The sequence below is a fragment of the Falco biarmicus genome, chromosome 13 (assembly GCF_023638135.1).
Source record: "Falco biarmicus isolate bFalBia1 chromosome 13, bFalBia1.pri, whole genome shotgun sequence".
Lineage (NCBI taxonomy): Eukaryota > Metazoa > Chordata > Aves > Falconiformes > Falconidae > Falco > Falco biarmicus.
The window spans coordinates 11,351,533-11,367,705 of NC_079300.1; the positions used below are offsets into that span (position 1 = coordinate 11,351,533).

At 42.3% G+C, this 16,173-nt stretch overlaps 1 protein-coding gene across 1 annotated transcript in view; it reads right to left on the reverse strand.

Annotated features, from left to right (window-relative positions):
* The window catches only part of LOC130158006 (cytochrome P450 2J2-like), a 119,861-nt gene extending 103,772 nt beyond the window's left edge, over window positions 1–16,089 (reverse strand). Inside the window, exons 1-4 of the mRNA XM_056358235.1 lie at window positions 15,978–16,089; window positions 7,699–7,805; window positions 5,471–5,572; window positions 3,992–4,081 (exon numbers count right to left, since the gene is read on the reverse strand). The gene's annotated coding sequence lies outside the window, so the exon portion shown is untranslated. The remainder of the gene's footprint in view (window positions 1–3,991; window positions 4,082–5,470; window positions 5,573–7,698; window positions 7,806–15,977) is intronic.
* Window positions 16,090–16,173: the final 84 nt, after the last annotated feature.

Consider the following 16,173-nt stretch of genomic DNA (forward strand, 5'->3'; position numbering starts at 1 on the left):
CCTACTGTAGCTAAAAACCAAAGCTGACAGATCTTTTTCTAGACCTGAGACATCCCTAGGGAAGGACAGAGTTACAAGTGTGTGCCTAGGACATTATATTCATGGGAACCTGCCTGTATCCTTATATTTCATGCTGGTGAAAACTCCCATTTGCTGAGGCAATGGCAATTCCCAGCCTCCACTGAAACAGCTGCTACCTTAGCTCCCTCCAGAGTAAGGCCTGCATTCAGTGCTCTACCCCACTGTCACTGGCTGCAGCGTTGTTATTTTTCCAGGACCAAGAAGCAGCCTTGGCAGATCTGCTGTCCAACTTCTGTCCAGTCTGCCAATCCACTGCTAGAAAGCCATCTTCTGGCCTTCCATAAGGTCTGAGGGTGCTTTAGACTTAAAGCAGCTTGACACAGTGACTGCAAGTCTCAGGATGATTTTAAGTTTGCTTTATATTTTTAAAAAGTCTTTTCCTTCTTTTAGTCTCTGTCAAAATGAGTTTGAACCTGCACTCCTGAGTACTGGTAATCTTGTCCACCTTTGAGATGCCCCTGTGGCATCCTCCACAGAGCAGCTTCCATCCTGTGATTCCTTTGAATTGTACAATGCCAGGGCTTCAAAGACTTAATGCATGTGCCTGAAACCTGCATTGCTGCTGGTACTCTTGGCAGCAGGTGCTTTCAGGCACTGCCTGCTGCAAATACCCTTCTGGCATCTAGGTACACCTACTCTACTGTGCTCAGTGCCATGGCTGGATTTGGCTATTTTGGGATGTTCTGTACATGTATGAAAAGATTCATTTCAATTAGTCTCAGTAAAAACTCACAGGCATGGCTGGATACTCCCTGAACAAGGTAAGGTATACTAGCAGGGATGGTACAAAGTGATCTAGTGTTAGGTTGGACTTGATTTAATGTCCTCACTGATGATTTAGAAGAATTGAAGAGTAGAACAAGCTTTGCAATGTGACATTTAAAAATTATTCTAAACTCCTTGCAGAACTCTTAGAGGAAAAAGGGTTTTATTGGTCTGGATGAACATAAAAATGAAGACACAAGGTAGAAAATAATAGATAGAATAAACCCAGACAGATGTGGGTACAATAAAATAGAGGAAAAAATAGTCCTAAATTATCTGGGTCATTCTCCAGCATGGTCTGAGGAGCCACTATAAATCTGTATGAATGATCTGTTAAGGTGGTTCCACAGTGCTCTGCTGCTCATGAGCAGCTCATATTAGCTGGAGCAAATCAATGGCTTTATATGCACAAATACATGGAAATATATATTATAAAAATGAAAAAAAAAATCATACGTTTAACTATAGATTTCTTCTTGCTGTAGAGACATCCACAGGAAATAAAGCAATCACATTTAAAAAACACAGCAGCTGTGGGCCCTATTTTTTAGCCCAAATCAAAAGGATTTCAATTTTTTTCTCCCTCCATGTACATGGAATAAAATTTCCATTCAAAATAGCTTTTACAGTTCTCCCCTCTGGGTTAGAGGCAAGTCTCAGCAGGAGCTGAGAGACTACAATGCACTAGGTGAGAAATGGCTGGTGCAAAAGCGTCATATACTAAAAAAATCTCAGCCTAGCAGCCCCTGCCCTGCTGGAGGTTCCAGAAAAGAAAAATTACAAGTGTAGAGAAGTGGTGGGACTGTTGGAGTAAAAGAAGTTCAGCTCTTGTCGTGGCCAGCACTGAGGACAAACAGGGATCAGCAAGGACATGAGGAAGCATTTAGCAGCTCCAATTTTTTTTCCCTAGCCTAGCAGTGTCTGAGCTGCGATGAGCAAAGGAGACCAGCCCTCCTGACCCAGCTCCTCTCCCCACCACTGGGAACAAGCTTTGGGATGTTTGTTTCAGATAGAACCCTGGCCAACAAAACATTTGGAGGAAATTACACAACTTATGTATTTAAATTAGCTAACAGATAAATTATAAAATAATCAAAAGATGCCACATAAATAAGATGTGTTATATATGGAGCAATGCTGTACCTGTAGCTTACTCTTGCAAAAACATACATCACTGCCGGAGTCCATGGAAAAAAGCATGGATTTAGGGGAGCCATCTGAGCCTGAGAGGGAATGAAAATGGAGTGTTTGTGACTCAGCCAAAAGCCAACTGAGAAAGCAGTATTTTCACCCTCAGGGAACAATTAAGTCAATTAAAAAGCCTTTAGTTTATTGTTGCAAGCACAGGCAGCCTAACGGAGAGATTTCCAAGTTCAAATAAAATTAAAAGTGGCATGGTATTTAGCAGTACTGAACTTCCAAAGAAATCCATGGTGTTCCATTCAATAAATATGGATTTATTTAAGCCTCTCTCCTTAAAAAATACCAACCTAAATTACACTGACTTACCTACCTTTCTTTTGCCACATTTGGTGGTAACCAATACAGTCACTAGTACATTTCAGTTAAGGACTCACTCTTCCCCAGCCCATTATTCCTTAAGACCTATCACTCTCCAGTGTAACCTCATGAATAAGAAATTCTCAGTAAGAAATTCTCTCCAGAATGAGGCACGAAGATGTCATGGAACAACCTAGATCCTCAAACTGCTAGAAGAGGGGAAAATGACTAGCCACTTTGGCATTCCACAAGGTATGTGTTTTGTCTTCAAGGACGTAATGCAGCGCCTTGAGTCAGAATCAGAAGTTTTGCTAGTTTGCAAAAGGTCATGAAGGCTGTTAGAGGGGGAGCCATATCATCTGGGAGAGGAAGCCATATCGTCCCGGGAGAGGAGAAATCAGACAAGCCAGTATTGAATGATTTTCTAATCAGGAAGATGGTTCCCAGGGAAAGAAATCAACATGCCACCAGGGAAGCGTATGTCCATGAAAAACACATGCAAACAAGCTGAGAGGACATTTTCTTTGTGCTATTGCCTGTGTCTGCTACTAATCCAAGCTGCAACAGGGACAAATGCCCTTAAACATATGCAGAAGGAAGGAGAATGAAGAGATCTACTGCCACAGTGAGATCCAGTCTGTTGTCAGGTATTGTCATCAGAGCCCTGGAGTCTCAAAACAGGGTCTGGTGTAAGACAGGATCTGCCACTGCTGGCTTATAGCTAAGGCAATGAAGGGATGACCCAGAGGAGACCTGTCTGCTTGCAGGAAGGACCCATTTCACAGGTATTTTCCCACTTCATGCTTTTTATAATAATTTCTAGCATAGCAATTACGAGAATTCACCATTCTTCTTTTAATTCTGAGCTTCTTTGGCAACCAATGTGCACTCAGGTGACTCAAGAGAGGTGCCCCTGAATAGACAAATCCATACCAGGCAGTGTTAAGTATAAACCCTGTGGTATGACAGTAGACCAGGTTTGGAAGTCGCAGAGGCCCCACTAAATTGCAAGGAGTTTTCAGAGGTTTTAATCATCAAATGCCAGGTAAGACTTGAGAAGTTTCCCTAGTTCCAGTGTTGTTCAGTGTCAACAGACCACTGCTGTGAACAACCTGTACTGTCATACATTAGCACTCAAAATTCCTTCAGAGGTGTTTGTTGTATGTAGGTTATTGCTGCGTAGCAGAGCATGCAGACTTCACCATACGACTATATAAGATATAAGAAGGAGGAAATAGGCTTTCTTGAAAATATTCATTGCAATAATAGTGCAACGTTATAAAAAAGACACTTAAAAGGACATAATTTCTCCTCTGCTTTAGAAAACTTCATTTCTGTTTCCTTGTGATTAGCATCTCAGGCAGGACATGATATTACACAGAATTATCTACTTACTACCAAAGCTGCTGGGATTACCACTTCTATTCTATACCTCCACTGGCTGTGGGCTGGGTTCTTTCTGTTATCACCCTCCAGAGAGACATTGGTACAACCTTACACAGCATGGCCTGGAAAATATTGATTGCTCTTCTTGCTAGGCTCACAGCAATTATTTCTCCATGAGTGTCATGTAGAGAACATGATTCAGGTGAATAGTGAATGACATCTTTAATTTGGGTACCATCTCCCAATCTCCTATAAGTACCTTTGGTTCTGCGCAGCTGTTCCCAGGAGAGCCAATTAACTGCTTGAAGATCATATCTTGCAGATGTAGAAAGACTGAGACAGAGGAGTCCTACAAGAGAAAGAAAATTAAAAATATAAGCAGCAAAAATGGAATAGTGAACAATATGAAGAAATTTAAAAAAACCTGAAAAATCCAGGTATGATCCACAGGACAAAACATGAAAAGCCTGCAAGACAGTTACAGCAGCAGTTGGATCCTAGTTGACAGTATGGCACTATGGCAAAAGTATCTAAAAAGCTTGTTTGTCAGATGAGAAGAAACTATTTCTTGAGATTTTGACTTCTCTGAATCTTAATTTTCCTGACAAACAAGGAGTTCTTTTTTTGTAGTCATTCAGATTAGGTGTTTCAGATGTTTCCTAATGGTGTTCTAGCCATATATATTTTAGATGCTGCTAATCAGAGTCCTGAAACTGAGAAACAGAGTCCTGAAACAGAGAAACTGAACCAGCTTCATGATGCCAAAACACATCTCTTAGTAAAATTAAATAGCAGTTCTTACTGCCAAAATTTATCTTGGATGCTTTAATATGTTGAGAGCACTGCTGGGAATTTAAGTAGAAAGAATAAAGGCAAGGCTGCTGTGTGTTTGATACTTGTTTATATCTTGCCCTGGTTCTTGAACCATTTCCCAGATCTTCACAAGAAATTTTTAACTTGTCAAGAGCTTACATGCATTGCACATTCTTTGGTAAAGAGGGAACGCACAACAGATGCAGTTTCCAGGGATACCACAGGACTCTGTCCCTGCAGTATGGCACAGGAGGACAGGGGTGGAGGAGTGGGACTCTATAAACTTGTCCTAAAGCTTTCACTGAAATAAGAAAATCCCATGGAGTGTTCTGAATTCAGCAATCAGTTCTCTTAAAGAAACATCTGCCAGTGAAAAACTTTCAGCTTGATCTTTTGCTATCATTCAGAGCACTTCTTAACACTGCCTATGAGACAGGATACATTGTTCAGACATGAAGAAACAGAGACTTATCAGATATTATTACTATCTCCTACTGCTCTTCACATTTATTTGCTTTGGAAAATCAGAAATTCTGCAAATCATTGTTTGCTGAAGTTGATGACTGCACATGTTGTAATGTCAGTTGTACTCTAAACTTGCCCCTCTCTTGCCTGAGTATTAAAGGCAATCCCAGCTCTGCAATTTGATGAAGACAACCTGGTCTGGGTTCTCCATGATCTCTTTTTGGCAGAAACAGAAACCGCAATGACCACTCTGCACTGGGCACTGCTCCATATTTTTCTTATCCCAGAGGAGGTCACATGCAAGCCCACTTGGATTGTGCTTTCTTGGAGAACACACCGAGGTCAGCACAAAGTGTAAAGGTAAAGACTTGTAAACTTGTAAAACTGCATCCAACTGGAAGTTCGTATTCTCTGTGAGCTGACAAACATGTCTTTGATTTATTAAGTACCATGGACTCACCCAGGCATCTTGCTGCCTTGCACCTTGGCAAGAAGTATTCACTGTTTCTTCCATTCCATGGAAGTCAGAATGAAAGCAGGGGGAGCTGGGCATGTAACAAGCCTGTAAGATAGCAGTAGAGAGCACAGTGTCCCTGCAGCCATGATGCTGAGCCAACCAGTTGCCCAGGCCCCTCCCAGGGTGGTCCTGATGAGACAGCCATGCTGTCAGCTGCACATTCAATGAGGGAAAACTCCCATCCTTAACACCCAGCTGCAACACGGGATCAAAATAATTTTTCCCTTACAGGCCACCACTGTCCTCCCCACAGTACAGCCTCTTCCCAGCAGTGGCAGACACCCTGAAAGTCCTTTAATTTCCTGATGCTGAAGATGGACAAAACTAAAAACATCTCTCAGAGAAAGGCTTTATTTGGGGGAGATAACAGTGCTGGCAATTCCTGGGCTTTTTTGCATGGTTTCTTGAAGTGTTTTGCAGTGCTCCGTTGTCTTTCACAATGTTTCTGAAGAGTATCAAATTTATCAATTTTTTTTTCAGTCTTCCATAAAGTTCTTCCATTATCATGTCTCTCCATCCCTGAGCCATCTGTACACTTACTGCCTATAAAATCTTATCAGGGCATTAGCTGAGAATGCTTTAGTGCATTAGAAGGAAACAACCACCAGAGAGTGTAATATAATTTCTGTACAGGGTCATCCTCTGTCTACTGTCACTGGAGTGGTTAACTGGGAATGTATTTGTGACAGCTACAGCCCTAGGAGCTCAAGTAGGAGGGACTCTGAAGCACAGAGGACACAGATAAAGATTTGTGCTGCAGCTAAAATGATCAGTGAGTCTGACACAGGGGTGGTCCTGCCTCTTTTGTCCTTGGTCATATTCTCCCTCTGCTTAGTGAGACAGCAGCCAGCAGATGAGCGGGTTTAGACTGCTGACCCTGCAGAAAACTATTACTGTAGCTAAAAATGAAAGACTTTCCACCAGAGAAGCCAAATGAATCCAGTCACTTTATAGTTCTCTGGTTGCTAGATTGAACCCTGGTGAAAGAGAAAATGAGGGCATGGGACTATTTGTTTTCAAGGCATCTTGCTTATAGCCAGATTACAAACTGGCTGTAACATGAAATCACATGAAGCAGCTTGCCCAGAATCATAGAGGAGGTCTATAGCACAGCAGGGATTTGAATCAGGTCTTTAAAAGTCTAAGCTAATGTCCATACCAGGGTACCAGCCTTGTTCTCACCGAGATAGCTGAAAAGTGGCCCACCTCAGTTCACCTGATCCATTCTTCCTGCTCACTCTGTTACAGTTCAAGGGGCACACTCCATTGTGGCCCAGCTGCATTCCCTTGGCACTAGATATGACTGATTTGCCTGTGCTGTGCCAGTGCTCCGATGGGACTAATGCCTGTGGCACTGTGGATCTGGAGGCTGGTGGCTCTGGGGCTAGCAGCTGAGTGAGGAGGGACGTGAGGACAGCAATGTTTTCTAAAGGCCAAACTTTTGTGGGTGTTCTTGTCTTTCTGCGTCTGGATTTCTCTGATATTCCTGAACATCCAGGGGGCCCAAAGGAAGCTGCCTCCAGGACCAACACCTCTCCCCTCTACTGGCAAGCTGTGGACACTGGACTTCCAAATTCACCATGGAACACTCTTGAAGGTACTGATGCTTTTTATAGTTTCATGAATAGTTCAGGTATAGACTCTTAATGTATCCTTGGCTAGAATGTAAAAGCATCTTTCTGCTCCTTCCTGGCTTCAGTCTGAACTGTAAGCGTTCTAGGCAGAACTTCAAGCCCTGTGTCTCCCTGTTGGACTTTAGACAGAACTAGTAGTGAGTGGACAGGGCCTGTAGCAACAGTTGCAAATGGTACAAATCACTGAACAGTCACACAGTCACAAATAACGCCAAAGGAAACCTGTTACTACAGTACAAATTACAAGGAGGGAGAAAAGGAAATGGTAAGAATAAGCAACACTCATCAAAAAGAGGCAGAAAGCAAAGCTTATGCGCTTGAGGACTGAATCCTGTAGCCCTTACTTCAGCAATGTTGCCATTGGCTGGTTATGTCTTGGCATAGCAAGGCCCTGGAAGGCTTCCTCAGATGGACACCTGGCCTGGCCAGTGCAGAAGCAGTTGATACTGCAGCATACTGGAGGTGTTACTGCTTAAAGGCAGTCCTTGCTTCTGAGGATAGGAATGAAGGGGAAAGGATGAAGAAAAGCTTTGTTACCTGTGGTGTTACAGTTTTGAAGGTTGCGCTGAGACAGAAGTTCCTCTTCCCCAGAGTTCTGCTTGTTTGGGAGGGTAAGTGTCAGTAATCATGAGAGCTGATGTGCACTGCAAAACAATCAAGTAGATAGATTAAAGTCTTAATTCATTTGCTTATATACATATATAAGCAGCTGCACAGAACTGCAGCTAGGTGACATTGTATGTACTATTTGGTATGGTAGAGTATCATCACACTGGTTTTCTGCCCTTTATTTTCTCTTGGACAGTCTAGAGGCACAGACAGAAGACAGTAATGTTGCTGACATTTCTTAATGTGGTCTACACACTGCATCTGCCAAAAAAGACCCACAGGACCCTTCTCTTTCTCTATGTGCTGCTGGAGAGTGAGCCAGGAAGGATTCATGCTCAGGATTCAGGCCATGACCCCATTTCTGGCTATCCTAGAAAATGCAGCAATGTTGATAAAAAGGAGAGTCATTAAGCCTGGGAAGCATGTGAGACTAGGCATCATTGAGGCTCCCTATTTTCCTGCATGTACAGAAGAAAAAAAACAGGCTCTGCAGTTCCTTCCAGTACTAGATAGAATCCAATATGGGGTTTCAAGCACTTGTTTCTTCCTCCCTTTCCACCTTACTTAGGCTATTAAGGCCAAAGACTGGACTCCAACTGCTGTGAAAACCACTCTTCAAATTATTCTCCACTACAGAAAACAGCCATTTCTCACAGCAAGTGGCAGCAGCTGGGTGCCTGATCATATTTGCATGTGTTTTCAGTATGGTCTGCGTATTTCAGAATCCCTGAAATGCCTTTTTTCCAAAAATTGCAAAGGAGGAGGTCTGCACCCACCTCCAGAGAAATGCAGTCATGTTTATAGATAGATGTTCCTGAGCAACATATGTGAGTTCAGCAACACATTACCAGTGGATTCCTAAGAGCGGACTACAAAAGCCGGGGCACATGTGGAAAATGCGCTCAGTCAAACTCTTAATGAGTTTACAAATGTGTTTTCACCGGTTCCCTGAAAATCCCTAGAGCAGAGATACACTTTTTAATCTTTCGAGTGTCCATCCTATATTACTGAAGTACTGCAACTGCTCAGAAAAAGCTCACACTTTACATATATAGTTACATAAATATATATAATTACATCTGGTTTGGCGTAACATATACAAATATATGTAATACCAAAACCATGTGCAGGCATGGTATTTATTCATCCCTCTGCTTTATACTCTAAAATCCCTGAAACAGATGTTTAGAAATCCTTACCTTCTATCCCACAGTCACAAGCTAACTGATGTTGTTCCTATCTGAAGTCCCAAATCTTTGAGCAAGGGAACACCAGCTCATCCTCCCTCCCTCTATGCAGCCAGGTCTTTCTCAACTACCCAGGGTCAAAGAGTTTAAAACTGGTCTCTAATTTACAGCTGCCAGAGACTTGATTTGCAGAACTACTGAGAACCCAAACTCCAGCTGGAGTTTGGTGGCAATCAGTAGGATCTGCAGGAGCTAAGTACTTCCCAGGCAGTTCATAATACTCAGCACATCTTGGAGGAGATGCTTCAGATCTATGGCTACATCTGAAAAATTTGGCTTAACTGCTCACTGTGCTAGACTTTGCAAGCACAATGCTCAGTGTAACGGTAAGCAAACATTACCATCTAATGGCTGCATGTATTAATTACAACTATAATTTGCACTTTAACCATGAAGGCTGTTCCTTGCGGAAGTACTAATACACTGAAAAAGCTGTATGATTGGAAAACAAATAAACATGAAAATATAATAAAAGCAATATTTATGGTTTTGCAGTATCCATCAATCACCTCTAGTGGGACAATGTAAATGGAAGAAATTCCACTGAAGTATTTCTGGGTAACATGACACAGGTGTTGCTCTGATGGCTATATATATTGTAGATACATGAATGATAACAGCCATAAAAAATAATGCAATGCATTAATAATAGTGAAAGCCTTTCAAGATTTTAATAGTGAAACATGTTTCCAACCTCTTCTATTTTCTGACAGCAGGATGAAATTTCTCCTGCCCCTTTCTTGGGCAATGCCAAGAGCTGCAAAACAGCCCTTACATAATAGATGTAGTCTTTGAGCTCTGGCCTAAGAGTACCACCAAGAACTGGAAGGGCCTCTCTATAAGTGTCACATATCCTTAGGTCATCATGTGTCTTACTGTCTCGCTAGATGCCCAGGATGTATGGAAATACACACTCTGGCTACGAAAAACACCAGTTATTTTGCTAAATGGATTTCAAGCAGTGAAGGATGCCTTGACTGGACATGCAGAATAATTTTGTGAGAGACTTGTGACATTCATTTTTAGGATGTCATGGGAGGCCCCTATGACACTTTCTGTTGTATATGCTGAAATATTTCTAGCAGAATGAGCTGTTTAGAGAATGGGGTTTGGTACAATGACTGCATCTACTCTTAATGCCTCTTGTCAAGTGGAACTGCTCTTGGTAGCAAGATGAATGCTGCAGAACTGTCGCGACGGAGGGAAGACACAGTCACTCAATATGAGTGATCAGCAGACTTCGTTTATTGTCTCTTACAGTCACCTTTTATGCCTTCTTATAATTAGCTCATACATATTACAAAAGTTAAGCTCATTATTGGTTAGTTGCCTAAATACCAAGCCCGCCCCTTGTTTCTCTTCTGTAGTTTTCTGTTCCCACCTGCTTCTTTTCCCACCAAAATCTTCCTGTTACTGTGTAACAAGAACAGCCAAAGACAGTGTATTTTGCTTTACTTCAGATAAGCTGAGAGCGATGTGCATTTTTGTCCAGCCAGCTGGACTATGTCTATGTGACCCTTTTCAGCTAGCCAGTTATCCACACAGAACCACTGCTGCATGTCCTTCTCAAACACTAGGTCCCAAATATACATTCAGCACACAAAACTAATATGTTTCCCATTTATATACTTGCATATCCTTATGGCGATTCTTAGCTACTGAGCATGTTACCAAGCTATCTCAAGTCTTTGCAGTAAAAGGTGTAAAACTGTAAAAATGTCAGCCAGGAGGACCCATTGTGTGTTGACTGCACAGTTCTAGGTAAAAGAGCAGAAAAGGAAAGACAGGCATGGGACTTTTTTCCTGCAAAAAGGATCAAATAGATGTGAAAAACCAGCATAAACACCTCTGATTCCCCATATAAATACTGCCAGGGATCCTTCCAAACTCATGGTGGTAGATCTTGGAACCACTACGAATTCACCAGTCCTGCTTATGGATACACCAGCCCCATACTTCTCCCCGGTCCTTCTCCATTTTGTTGCAGGCATCACCTTTGCCAACGGGCACACCTGGAAGCAGCAGAGACAATTCAGCCTCATGACTCTGAGGAACCTAGGATTAGGGAAGAAAAGCCTGGAAGCTTGGATCCAGGAGGAAGCTTGCTGCCTGACTGAGGTTTTTTGCCAGATAAAGAGGTGAAATATAGATCTGTATGTGGTCATGACATGGGCTCATTCTTATTTCCAACCCTGCTTTTTCTACTGGAAGTTTCAATTTCTGCAGTAGACTCAATGGGAGGTTTATGCAGCTGATGCTTTCATAATTCATTTTGCACTTGGCTGGAACATCATGCCTGACTCATTGCTTTCATGCTAACCCTTTATGGGAGAAAGTGACAGATGAGAGACTCCTAAATTGTGCTGATTATGCACTTTTATATAAGGTGGAATCTTTCCGTCACTCATAAAGGAGCCGGAAGAACCATCTCCCAGTTAGACTCCTGCATCTTGACTCCTGCAGGCTCAGCTACTTGTGTAATCCCATGCAAATCAAGAGCAGGCTGGGATGGGAACTCAATGTCACAGCCTATAAAAGAAGTTAACAATTCAGCTTGCTCTGTAGGCATGGATCTCTGTCCCACTCCTTCTACCAACAACGTGATTCCTGGTGTGCTTTTTCGACATTGCTTCTCCACAGAGGATGCCATATGTCAGAGGCTGCTCAGAGGCTCCCGGGCTGTGGCAGAATTCCACAGCACCTTAGCCTCAGGTGAGCAAGAACTGACTCAGTAAGCTGTGGCATGAAATGGTTGTTCTTTGCCAATGCACAGGGAGGAAGAAGAGCTCTTAAATAAACACTGAACTCTAAAACCACGGGGGCTCACTTCTGTCCCCTTCTTTCTCAATAATAATACTTCTGCAACCATTCCTGGCTTGCTTTCTCTACAGGTCCATTGAATCCCTTGTATTAGCTCTCCTCAGAGAAATGGATCTGACTTTACATTGATATTATTCAGCATCAATATTGCCCTGGGGCCAGAATCAGGTTTTTCCTCTTAGCTGGTGCCTTGAAAGGGTTTGTAATAGCCCTGATTTCCTGTGTTAGACTGGGCTGCAAGAACTACCTGGAAAAAACAGGACACACTAACATGGTTGTGGCTTTGGGAACTACCGCCAAGTGTTGACTTAAGATTTAGGAGGGAATAGGTCATATGGGAAAGACTTCACACAGAAAATATAAGAAAAACTGTACTCAGGGGCATTTAAATCCTCCAAATCTGAAAGTTACTAGTGGAGAGCAGGCAATCTGGAAAGTTAACTGGATGGCAATGGTCATCATTCACACACTTCTTCTCTCCAAGGTATTTTTTTTTTTTTTTAACTAGGTGGTCATTCATTTCCTATCGTCAGACAAGTAATAGATCTGGATCGTAGCAATGGTTAGGCACAGTTCAGCTGTGAACATTCAGGCTTTAAATGCACTATGAAGCCAAGATGTCATGGTGTTCCTTGTGCGTGTTTCCAGGTGCAGCTCTACAACACTTTCCCATCACTGTGTGTTAATGAGACTGCTAGAGGCACTAACACACTTCTGGGTTCTGTGAACACTTATTAAGGATGAGATCAAGAGCCACCAGAAGAGCTGGGTGCCTGCAGAGCCACAGAACTTCATTGATGCATACCTAGCTCAGATGTTAAAGGTAACAATTACCTCTTGTGCAGCTGCAACATATTTTAAATCCTTGTAGTTAAGGTATTTCTAGCTGTACTCCTACTTTCTTCTTCTCCTTTTCCTCCTGAGAGACTGTTCTATTATTTCTTTCTTTGAATTCAAACTCAAAAGATTGAGGTAGTTTGGTGTAAGTACTGAGGATATTCTTTGGTAGCCACCACAAAGAGAGTAATGTTGTTCCACCATAGACTGAAAGAAAGTTTATTGTATGCAGTCTTTCTCAGTCATCAAGATAATTTTTTTAAACAGAGCTACATGGCTGCTGTCTCCCCAGCTTCATCAACTCAGTACGGACTCCGTGATGAAAAAAAGCTCTGTTGCTGGGATTTTGCTATGCTATTAAACCAGTCTTAAATGTCATTGCCTGTCTCATATCTGCAGGCTAAGGATGACCCACTCTGTACATTCAGAACGCAATCAATCACAGATCTCTTCATAGCGGGCTCAGGTACCACCACTATCACTTTATGCTGAGCTCTCCATGATGGTATATCTGAAAGCACAAGGTGAGAAACATGTGTGTCTGCACTTACACGTGTCGCTGTCCTTGCTCATGGCAGGATAATAGGCAAAATGCAGTTGACTCAGCTGCCCAGATCCTGCAGTGTAAGGTGTTCTGGAAATCTTGAGTTTCTACATAGAATCTATACATCAACTGCCTTCTTGAATACTCATTATTAGGCCTTTTATTTTGCAGAATGAGTCCAAGAAGAGTTGGATGTTGTCATTGGTCCATGCTGTGGAACTGAATATAAGGACTGAATGATCCTGCCATACACAACTGCAGTTCTAGAGAAGATTATCATTATAGCAGCATAAGTGCAATAGGGTGCACCCAGGATACCACACTACAAGGCTTCCTGGCACTAAGGTATATTAATTAGGGATGATCCTTAGACAAAGCAAAGCCATGCAATAGAACCTTCTCACCAATTTAAACACCACATGTTGTTTATATTTTTTCCTAGGCTGCAAAACTACCCAAGGGTGAGTTTGAACAACTCTTGAGGAACTCTTCAGTGTGAATAGGATGCTGGACATCATCTACATCCTATAATATGAATAAACCTGTACTCAGTTTCTCTCCTTTTTTGCACAGGTATCACTTATACCATTCTTCTATACAGGATTTCAAGGGTTAGATCACTATAAAGGTACCAGTATAATGACCCTAGGCTTCTTTTAAGCTGGTACAAGCTAAGTATAAACCCCACAGAAATTCTAGAAAAAACAGTGCCTATATGTGAAATTTATTGTATCAACAGAATACTTCAAATCTATATCCAACCTCATGTAGGCGGTCTTCCCAGTGGATAAGACCTATGTGGCTTTGGGGGATGTCTTTGAGAAAATCAAGATCAAAGTCCAGAGTCTTGATCAGTGTGAAGTCTTCAGTTCAGTGGTGTTTGGTTTGGGTTTTTTTTTTTAAGTTTCTGATTACTGTAATTACTGCATCCTCCGGTGCTCTAAAATCAATCTTTAAGAGTGCCTAATAATTTCTAAATAAATGATTCTGTAGGAGATAGCACAGCATGACCCTGTTTCTCACCTCGTAATAATTAGTTGGCACTTGGACTGGGCAATTTCAAGAAAGTAATTGATATCTTGGCAATTTAAGTCATTAGTTTTTGACTCTGTGAAAAAGATCTTTGTATGTTCATTTTGTCTTTCAGGAGGACACCTTAATTTTCCCCAATATATTTTCTGTTCTGTATGATCAAGAGCAATGGGAGAGTCCTTGACAGTTTAACCCTGGTCATTTCCCAGGCAAGTGTGGAAACTTCATGAACAGAGAAGCCTTTATGCTGTTTTCTACAGGGTAAGAGCAATCCTCAGTATTGCATACAGTTGTCCTACAGTTACTGTTTCACAGGCAAAGTTTCTTTCTTAACATCTGATCTGCCACAGGTATCTTTATTCATTTGCATAAGGTCTAGGTAGCAAAAAAAACCACGGAGGTGGTGATTTCGGATTGCAACTTCACTTTCTTGAGGAGAAGAAGCTAAGACTAGCTGGTATCTGAAATTCTCAATGAAATGAAATGCAACTGTGGTAATAAGGTAGATTGTCCTATGGGAAAACAAAGGCTGATTAAAGCTCCTCCAGAAGGCAGGGGATTCAAACCTTTTGGCTAATTAAGAACTGGCTCCTGGAAGGTATTAGAACTCTTATACTAATATTGACGTCAGCAGAGACTGAGGCCAGCAAAGGAAGCAGCACATCAGGTTTATCTATGAACAGGTCTCCATAGCAATTTGTGTAACACATTCTTTCTGAAAGATTTTCATAAACTGCTGGTCTTCAGAGCACAAAGATTTACGTGTTACTGCAACCAACTAGGAACTGATGAGTTTTTAAACTATTTCTGCTCATATTTATTTCTAAATAATTTTCTGTCTTCTAAGATTAAAAGCACAGGTTTGAGCCTATAAAACAACAGGATTAGAAATCCAGTGGTAAGGATATCTAGTCTAGGACTTGGAAGAACCCTTTTCCCTCTTCTGCCATACTTCTATGATTTCAGGGATGTTGCTCAGACACCCATTGCCCTTGCTTCCAAATAGTAAAACAGGAATACCAGCATCACATTACTGTGCTTTGCAAGGATAAATACACTCAGAGACTATAGTAACAGAGGACATGTAGTACCTCACATACATTGGATATCCTTTTTTTCCATCTTCCTGACCTATATGCTATGGATTTTCCCTGACTCTCCAAATCACAAATTGGTGGAGAAACAGAAACTAGATCAGTCAGAAATCATTTACTAATTCTGCTAGATATCAGAAATTATTGGTTAGAGGTTTTCAAAATACTATGAGAAGATTCTGTGCTCATGGGGTAACCTGGGAATGGATTCAAGTGTGAGGAGATGCTGGAGAAGGGACTGTCTCCCCTGCCCTCTATAAACTGTCTGTTATCATCTACTAGCACTTCAGGCATTGCAGGCTTTTCACTGGCACAGTATATTTTTCCTCTCCCCTTCCCTGGACACTATCCATGTCTCGGGTAAGGCATGCTGGAGAAATAGTATCAGCAGCTATAGCAATGAGTTGTAGATCTTGACAGATCTGTTCACAGAATGGAGCGAAGGACGTTGATAACTGGCCTGCGTGGGGATCATACCCCAGCCCCTGTCAAGATCTGTGCCACCCCTCACCATACACTGAACGGACAAGGAATGGATGGGGGCTGGCAGCTGGGCTAGGACTTGTCTGTCACTACAGGAGATATGTCGGGCAGACCCCTGAAAGTGTGACTGACTCCTAAAACTGTACCTACCAGGGACAAACGAAGACAGGAATAAAACGGCAAGGTACACGAACCCGCTGGCTGCGCCCCTCAGTCGCGCCCGCGCCGCCCCCAGGCCTCACCTCGCGGCACTTTCCCGCCCGCCTCGCGCCACACCCAAGATGGTGGCTCTGCCCGCCTGCCGCTCCTAAGATGGCGGCCGCCCGGCAGGGGTGATCCCGACACA